The sequence below is a fragment of the Protomyctophum bolini genome, assembly GCF_963924005.1.
Source record: "Protomyctophum bolini genome assembly, contig: SCAFFOLD_554, whole genome shotgun sequence".
NCBI lineage: Eukaryota > Metazoa > Chordata > Actinopteri > Myctophiformes > Myctophidae > Protomyctophum > Protomyctophum bolini.
Genome location: NW_027665566.1, coordinates 25,017 through 35,000, shown reverse-complemented (window position 1 = coordinate 35,000; position 9,984 = coordinate 25,017). Strand labels below are relative to the sequence as shown.

At 47.0% G+C, this 9,984-nt stretch overlaps 1 pseudogene across 1 annotated transcript in view; it reads right to left on the bottom strand.

The window, feature by feature from the left end:
• Positions 1-9,984, bottom strand: part of LOC308312236 (tenascin-like) — a 31,471-nt pseudogene that overhangs the window by 2,905 nt on the left and 18,582 nt on the right. Inside the window, exons 9-13 of the transcript XR_013966227.1 lie at positions 9,257-9,480; positions 8,489-8,636; positions 6,021-6,178; positions 3,760-4,023; positions 226-396 (exon numbers count right to left, since the gene is read on the bottom strand). The product of XR_013966227.1 is annotated as a tenascin-like (transcript). The remainder of the gene's footprint in view (positions 1-225; positions 397-3,759; positions 4,024-6,020; positions 6,179-8,488; positions 8,637-9,256; positions 9,481-9,984) is intronic.

Genomic DNA, 9,984 nt, shown 5'->3' with positions numbered 1-9,984 from the left:
TCAGTTATTTTCCACCGGTTGGTTCCCAATGGGAACCGGTTCAGTTCTTTTCCACCGGTTGGTTCCCAATGGGAAGCTCTGGGCTCATGGACTAAGAACCAAGAAGAACTGAACCGGTTCCCATTGGGAACCAACCGGTGGAAAAGGGGGTTCAAAGAGAATACACAAAGTATACACTCATTTACAAGACAACACACAGAGCTTATAGGTCATTCGTAAAGGAGCTTCTCAAACATTCCGGCTCGAAGGACCCGGTCAGTCGCGGGACGGTGGTACTGACCGTGTTTCGGACGTAGAGCTCCCAGCCGTCGAAGTCCACGTCCAGATGGTCCCACTGGACCTCCACCGAGGTCTCCCTGACCGAGAAGAACCTCAGGCCCTCTGGCTGGGGCAGGTCTGGAGACACAACACACACACACACACACACACACACACACACATACACACACACACACACACACACACACAATGAACCTCAGGCCCTCTGGCTGGGGCAGGTCTGGAGACAACACAGGGTCACTGGATGTAGAATCAATACTAATTGTATAAATCGTTGCTGAAACCTCATAACTCAATTTTTGAGGTTTTTTGGCAAAAATCAGTGCTATTGAACACCCTTTACGTCTGTGTGTTGTTTCGACAATATTGAACCAATGGAAAGTAGTAAAAAGTGCTTTGGACAAAACCTCTTAACTCCATATAGGACCCTGAAACTGTCTCCTAAAGCAGCTAACTCCACCACCTCTCCCCCTCTCATGGAAGTAATTGACAATATATAAAGTCACTCACAACACCAACTTTGATGAGGCTGTATTGCTCCGTTTTAAAAAATATAAGGGTTTCTTAATTTCCTGCTACAGTAAATGAGAAACCAGTAAAAGTGAGAGAAACTGAATGGGTGGTGTCCATTTTTTTTGGGGGGGGGGGGGGGGTATAGGTGTCGGTCTGATGCCACCCCTGGGTGTTGTCGGGGCAATTGGGCAGTGACTCCGTGGCATGACCAACTGTGACCAGATTTGACTGAGAGCCTGCCATCGCACAACCTCCAGGTTTACACCAGAGAGGAGAAAAACTAGAAAAACATAGCGCGTGGAAGGAACACGTTATTCCAACCAGTTCCTTTCCTCTCCATCAGGCGCCCCGGCTGGCCAGGGGGAGGCAGTATAGAGACCAGGATAACTGGACTAAGGAAAGGAAAGGTACTATGTTTACCCAGGGTAACTGGACTAAGGAAAGGAAAGGTACTATGTTTACCCAGGGTAACTAGACTAAGGAAAGGAAAGGTACTATGTTTACCCAGGGTAACTGGACTATAAGCTCAAGAACTTGTTTACAGCCAGGCCCTGCTCATAGAACATTTCATGGTAGGGGTTCAATGCCTTGCTCAAGGGCACTTCAGCGGTGGTAATTTTAACGTGCCGGTCCGGGGATACGAACTAGCGACCTTCCGATATCAAGACCGCTCCGCAAACGTTATTTAGACGTTTAAATGTAGACGTCTAAATGTAGACGTCTAAATGTATACAGACGTCTAAATGTGTACGTCTAAATGTATACGTCTAAATGTAGACGTCTAAATGTGTACGTCTAAATGTAGACGTCTAAATGTAGACGTCTAAATGTGTACGTCTTCTCTTATGGGGGTCCCTGGCATATATTTTCAAATGGGGGTCCACAGGCTAAGTAGTGTCAATTTGGGGGTCCTTGACATGAAAAAGTTTGGGAACCACTGCTTTAAACACTTTAGCACTTTATGAACATCAACAAAACAGATGGGTCCCCCCTGGAACTCCCTCAGGTACCCCTGGGGGTCCCCGGACCCCACTTTGGGAACCACTGCCCTATAAGACTGGACCATAGAGTATTAAAAGGATAGAGACTAAACTGGCGCGAAGCTCCGCCCCCTCCGCTATTCATGTCAGTGGAAGTTGCTCAGTGGCGTTTTGAAGCACCCGGAAGGCAGGCAAATTATTTTGGCAAATTATTTTGGCAAATTATTTTGGCAAATTAGGGTTTTGGCAAATTAGGGTTTTGGCAAATTAGGGTTTTGGCAAATTAGGGTTTTGGCAAATTAGGGTTTTGGCAAATTAGGGATTTGTCAAATTAGGGTTTTGGCAAATTAGGGTTTTGGCAAATTAGGGTTTTGGCAAATTAGGGTTTTGGCAAATTATTTTGGCAAATTATTTTGGCAAATTGTTTTGGCAAATTAGGGTTTTGGCAAATTAGGGTTTTGGCAAATTATTTTGGCAAATTATTTTGGCAAATTATTTTGGCAAATTAGGGTTTTGGCAAATTAGGGTTTTGGCAAATTAGGGTTTTAAGTGCAGCTGGGCTTTAACATTGGGCGCTCGGTTGCACGGGGTTTCCCGAGCGCCCAATGTTAAAGCCCAGCTGCACTTCCGTAATTTGGCAAATTATTTCGGCAAATTATTTTGGCAAATTATTTTGGCAAATTATTTTGGCAAATTATTTTGGCAAATTATTTTGGCAAATTATTTTGGCAAATTATTTTGGCAAATTATTTTGGCAAATTGCGGAAGTGCAGCTGGGCTTTAACATTGGGCGCTCGGTTGCACGGGGTTTCCTCGTCAAGAATCCACGGGTCCGCCTGCAGTCCTTCCTCTTACCACTAGGGCCCAGCGCTTCAACATTGGAGAGTGCATAGCTGGCCCCTTGGACTCATTCCACTAACACACTGTCAGACCAGACTTCCTGGTCCCCGAGCTGTCCTGAGGTCCTAGTGCTCTAGTGTTTTTGTCATTATTGGACTTTACCGATTGCTCTTCCAAAGGTTTGCTTTTCCGTTTCGTGTTTTGTGAACTTTTCGGAAGAGGTTTTGCTTTTTGGAATTTCCTGACTTTTGTTTGTAAGCTTAACTGCTTTTAATAAACGAGTAAGACGCGCAAACGCGGGAAGCGAACGCACTCAGCTCCATATATGCATGGGCACAAAAGGGGCCAGGTCCACAACAAACAAATCACTGGCCCCCTTTGTGCCCATATATGGAGCTGAGTGGACCTGGACCCTTTTGTGCCCATATATGGAGCTGAGTGGACCTGGACCCTTTTGTGCCCATATATGGAGCTGAGTGGACCTGGCCCCTTTTGTGCCCATATATGGAGCTGAGTGGACCTGGACCCTTTTGTGCCCATATATGGAGCTGAGTGGACCTGGCCCCTTTTGTGCCCATATATGGAGCTGAGTGATTGCTGATGCAACACACTCCATATTTGGATAGCGGGACAGACACACGGACACACAGACACACAGACAGACAGACAGACAGACAGACAGACAGACAGACAGACAGACAGACAGACAGACAGACAGACAGACAGACAGACAGACAGACAGACAGACAGACAGACATGATCTGCTAGGTCTCATAGTAAGTGCTCACTGCTTTCGCAATCATTTAATTTGAACATTCCTGCATTTGGGTCCTATACCCCCCTTGGCTCACCGTGACAGAATGATCTGACAGTGTGTTTGTGGAATGAGTCCAGTCTTATTGCGAACGCAGTGAGCACTTACTATGAGACCTAGCAGATCATGTCTGTCTGTGTGTGTGTCTGTCTGTCTGTCTGTCTGTCTGTCTGTCTGTCCCGCTTTTGTGCCCATATATGGAGCTGAGTGATTACGTCACCATGACTCAGCCATATAACCATATAAGGAGTCCCCAAAGCAGCTATACGTCCAAAACCCAAATATGTACGAGCTGCGTTTGCGCGTCTTCCTGGTACCATCACGGTTACTCACACGTGGCCACGCGGGCGCTGACCGGCACGCTCCTCTTGTCGCTGAGCACGGCGTAGACGTTGATGAGGTACTCCACGCCCGGCTCCAGCTGCGTGAGCGTGGCGGCCGTGGCGTCGCCCGGAACGCCCAGCTCCTGGTGGAGGCCGCCGGGCGCCGTGGGCGCGTACGTCACCACGTACTCCGTCACCAGCATCTCGTTGCGCCACGACAGCGCCACCGTCTGGTTGGTGACGTCGGTGACCGTCAGGTCCTTCGGAGGAGACACTAAGGAGAGAGAGAGAGAGAGAGAGAGAGAGAGAGAGAGAGAGAGAGAGAGAGAGAGAGAGAGACGAAGAGAGAGAGAGAGAGAGAGACGAAGAGAGAGGACATTATATCATCGGTGGAAAAAAGTACTCAGTTGTTCTAAGTAAAAGTATACCAATAGTGCAATTTAGAACTACTTTGTTACAAGTAAAAAGTAGGGAATATAAAATGCACTTGAGTAAAAGTGCAAAAGTATCGGCATCAAGATGTACTTAAGAGTACTAAAAGCAAAAGTATACTCATATATTGCAGAATGTCCCAATTCACAAGTTCAAAATGTGCACCAAATCTATTGAAATATAGCCCGTCTACAAGCTCATATATAATATATCATATAAATATAGCCCGTCTACAAGCTCATATATAATATATCATATAAATATAGCCCGTCTACAAGCTCATATATAATATATCATATAAATATAGCCCGTCTACAAGCTCATATATAATATATCATATAAATATAGCCCATCTACAAGCTCATATATAATATATCATATAAATATAGCCCATCTACAAGCTCATATATAATATATCATATAAATATAGCCCGTCTACAAGCTCATATATAATATATCATATAAATATAGCCCGTCTACAAGCTCATAATATATCATATAAATATAGCCCGTCTACAAGCTCACAATGTGTCGCGTTGCGACGCATTGTGTCTTTGTATCTATAGTGATGTGAACGCAGCATGACATAAATTCATACATTTGCCGTCCAGAACAAGCGTGTTACCCTGTGAGTACTAACTATAACTAACTAACTAACTAACCCTGTGAGAAGTCCTGTAATAACCAACAACATATTAATAATATTATGGTTACCCTGTGAGCAGTCCTCTATATAGTAACATATCAGTATTATATTATCGTTACCCTGTGAGCAGTCCTCCATAGTAACATATCAGTATATATTATGGTTACCCTGTGAGCAGTCCTCCATAGTAACATATCAGTAATATTATGGTTACCCTGTGAGCAGTCCTCTATAGTAACATATCAGTATATATTATGGTTACCCTGTGAGCAGTCCTCCATAGTAACATATCAGTATTATATTATCGTTACCCTGTGAGCAGTCCTCCATAGTAACATATTAGTGATATTATGGTTACCCTGTGAGCAGTCCTCTATATAGTAACATATCAGTAATATTATGGTTACCCTGTGAGCAGTCCTCCATAGTAACATATCAGTGATATTATGGTTACCCTGTGAGCAGTCCTCTATATAGTAACATATTAGTGATATTATGGTTACCCTGTGAGCAGTCCTCTATAGTAACATATTAGTGATATTATGGTTACCCTGTGAGCAGTCCTCCATAGTAACATATTAGTGATATTATGGTTACCCTGTGAGCAGTCCTCCATAGTAACATATTAGTGATATTATGGTTACCCTGTGAGCAGTCCTCCATAGTAACATATTAGTGATATTATGGTTACCCTGTGAGCAGTCCTCCATAGTAACATATTAGTAATATTATGGTTACCCTGTGAGCAGTCCTCCATAGTAACATATCAGTATATATTATCGTTACCCTGTGAGCAGTCCTCTATAGTAATTATCAGTATATATTATCGTTACCCTGTGAGCAGTCCTCCATAGTAACATATCAGTATATATTATGGTTACCCTGTGAGCAGTCCTCCATAGTAACATATCAGTATATATTATGGTTACCCTGTGAGCAGTCCTCTATAGTAACAGTATATATTATGGTTACCCTGTGAGCAGTCCTCTATAGTAACAGTATATATTATGGTTACCCTGTGAGCAGTCCTCTATAGTAACATATCAGTATATATTATCGTTACCCTGTGAGCAGTCCTCCATAGTAACATATCAGTATATATTATGGTTACCCTGTGAGCAGTCCTCTATAGTAACAGTATATATTATGGTTACCCTGTGAGCAGTCCTCCATAGTAACAGTATTATGGTTACCCTGTGAGCAGTCCTCTCCGATGTATCCCTCGTCGCAGAGACACAGCCCGTGCACACAGCGTCCGTTGTCCTGGCAGTTGTTGACGCAGCTCAAGTCTCCACAGCTCGGACCCTCGTAGCCCGGCTCGCACACGCACTCGCCTCTCACGCAGCGGCCCCTGTCGGTCGGAGTCACAACAGTGGCAATACAAGGTTAGTTCATGGAGCGGACGGAGCGGACGGAGGCCCTGGGACAAGTTAACAGGTAAGTTAAGAAATGTAATGTAACTACCAGACATGGCAACCCTTCATTGAATATTTTAATAGGTGCACGCTAACCCCTCCTACACAATAGATAGCACAATAGCAAATTGGAAAGAAAGAAAAGGAACTGAAAGAAAAGGAACTGAGTGTTTTTTCTTTATTTAATTTTTTCTTATTTAAAAACGAATGTCTGTAACTTACTTAATTTACAACAACGTTGGAAGTTTGAGAGCAAGAGTGTCTGTCCGGTTGTCTGTTTTGTTTGTCTGTTCACACTTGTCATTGTTTAACTGTTTTTAGTTTTTTCATGTTTATCACACTTATGTCTTTTTTTATTATACTGTATGTGGAACATTTACATTGCCTGTTATTTTTTTTTCATTTTTATTTAAAGGGACAATTCACCCTTTTTGCAAAAAAATATATGTTAATGACGTTTAGAAGCTTTAGAACACTTTCCTGGGGGTCTTTATGTGTGTAATATGTGGTTTTAGATATTTTGGATTGTAGCAGTGAGCCTGTTGTCTCTGATGTCATGGACACTGGGCTCACTTCCTTCCTGGACTACATGTTGTCTCAGTAAGACAGCTCTCCCCCCTATCCACAAGGAGGAGCAGTGCACCAAAGAATTATGGGAATTGTAGTCCAGGAAGGTATAAGACCAGTGTCCATGACATCAGAGACAACAGGCTCACTGCTACAATCTAAAACCACATATTACACACATAAATATCCCCAGGAAAGTGATCTAAAGCTTCTAAACGTCATTAACATATATTTTTTTGCAAAAAGGGTGAAGTGTCCCTTTAACTGAATTACTTATTATCATTGTCTAATATGCTGAAATTGTACTACAAAAAATGCCTAATAAAAACAGTAAAAAAAAAAGAAAGAAATGTAATGTATAATTATATATAAGTTATTTGTATAGTATTATGTATTTATTGACCTTTATACATGGTCGGCCAATTCAGGGACATTAACCCTGCGTGCACGATGGGAACCCCTTTTGGTGAGTCAAGCATTATGTTATGCTTTAGCATAACAGGGGGGGGGGGGGGGGGGCTCCGGTGGTGAGGTGACCACTGCTCCGGTGGCGAGGTGACCACCGCTCCGGTGGCGAGGTGACCACCGCTCCGGCGGTGAGCTGACCACCGCTCCGGCAGTGAGCTGACCACCGCTCCGGCGGTGAGCTGACCACCGCTCCGGCAGTGAGGTGACCACCGCTCCGGTGGTGAGGTGACCACCGCTCCGGTGGTGAGGTTACCACCGCTCCGGCAGTGAGGTGACCACCGCTCCGGCGGTGAGCTGACCACCGCTCCGGCGGTGAGCTGACCACCGCTCCGGCGGTGAGCTGACCACCGCTCCGGCAGTGAGCTGACCACCGCTCCGGCGGTGAGCTGACCACCGCTCCGGCGGTGAGGTGACCACCCGCTCCGGCGGTGAGCTGACCACCGCTCCGGCGGTGAGCTGACCACCGCTCCGGCAGTGAGCTGACCACCGCTCCGGTGGTGAGGTGACCACCGCTCCGGCGGTGAGCTGACCACCGCTCCGGCGGTGAGCTGACCACTGCTCCGGCAGTGAGCTGACCACCGCTCCGGCAGTGAGCTGACCACCGCTCCGGCGGTGAGGTGACCACCCGCTCCGGCGGTGAGCTGACCACCGCTCCGGCGGTGAGCTGACCACCGCTCCGGCAGTGAGCTGACCACCGCTCCGGTGGTGAGGTGACCACCGCTCCGGTGGTGAGGTGACCACCGCTCCGGCGGTGAGCTGACCACCGCTCCGGCGGTGAGGTGACCACCGCTCCGGCAGTGAGGTGACCACCGCTCCGGCGGTGAGCTGACCACCGCTCCGGCGGTGAGGTGACCACCGCTCCGGCGGTGAGCTGACCACCGCTCCGGTGGTGAGGTGACCACCGCTCCGGCAGTGAGGTGACCACCGCTCCGGCGGTGAGCTGACCGCTGACCACCGCTCCGGTGGTCAGCCACCGAGTGGCGCGCTACGAGCTTGTAGGTCTGCTATTTTTGAAAAATTAGAAGAGCGACTGACATAGAAGACATTTTTTTAATCTGATCTCAGGTCAGAATGGAAAACTGTCAGGATGTAGAAGACATTTTTTTTAATCTGATCTCAGGTCAGAATGGAAATCTGTCAGGATGTAGAAGACATTTTTAAATCTGATCTCAGGTCAGAATGGCTGGTGAGTGACAGACAGACAGGCCTACCGGTCGCTGCAGTTGTCCGGACACGACAGGACGGAGCAGTCGTCTCCTTCGTAGCCCTCCTCGCAGACGCAGCGTCCGTCTGCGCAGACGCCCTGCGCCATGCAGTCGTTGAGACACGACTTCTGACCGCAGTCCTCGCCCGTGAAGCCTGCAGCCGCCAAACAACAACAACAGGCAATCAGGCATGGTACAACATCTTGTATCTATTTTCCATTTTTAATTTAGCAAAAGAAGCTAAAATATTGTAACGATATCTCGTGTTTGGCAAAGGAGGGTTTAACCCATACTGAACGGGAACCCATTTTGGTGTTAGCGTCATGTTATGCTTTAGCTATTGAAAAATAGCAGATCTACAAGCTCATAGCGCGCCACCGAGTGGCGCGCTACGAGCTTGTAGATCTGCTATTTTTTGAAAAATCGAAGAACGACAGAACATTTTTTATAGAATCTGATCTCAGGACACAACGGGTTATAATCAGACCCGTGTGTGTCCAGTGGAAACCTCGTATGAATCTGATCTCAGGTCAGAATGGGTTAATCAGACCAGTGTGTGTCCAGTGGCGTATGAATCTGATCTCAGGTCACAATGGGTTATAATCAGACCAGTGTGTGTCCAGTGGAAACCTCGTATGAATCTGATCTCAGGTCAGAATGGGTTAACTTTGAAATATAGCGTGTTGTCGTTGTCGACGTGGCGTTTCTGCGACGACATCATCAACAACGAAGTGCATCAGTTAAAGCTAAGAGGTGTTAGTGTTTTGGCGTCACCTTCGTCGCACACGCACTGTCCGCCCACGCACCGCCCTCGGCCCAGGCAGCCGTTGGGGCAGCTCAGCTCGCCGCAGTCCTCTCCCTGGAAGCCCAGGAAGCAGGCGCAGCGCCCGTCCACGCAGTCGCCTCGCAGGAAGCAGTCCGACGGACACGTGCGCACACTGCAGTCCTCCCCGGCGAAGCCCTCCTCGCACACGCACTGGCCGTTCACACAGCGACCTCTGTACCGGACAACAGGGCATTAGAATAGTTACAGACTGGCCGTTCACACACACAGCGACCTCTGTACCGGACAACAAGGCATTAGGATAGTTAGAGATTGGCCGTTCACACAGCGACCTCTGTACCGGACAACAAGGCATTAGGATAGTTACAGACTGACCGTTCACACACACAGCGACCTCTGTACCGGTCAACAAGGCATTAGGATAGTTACAGACTGGCCGTTCACACACACACAGCGACCTCTGTACCGGTCAACAAGGCATTAGGATAGTTACAGACTGGCCGTTCACACACACACAGCGACCTCTGTACCGGACAACAGGGTATTAGGATAGTTAGAGACTGGCCGTTCACACACACACACAGCGACCTCTGTACCGGACAACAGGGTATTAGGATAGTTAGAGACTGACCGTTCACACACACACAGGCGACCTCTGTACCGGACAACAAGGCATTAGAATAGTTAGAGATTGGCCGTTCACACACACACAGCGACC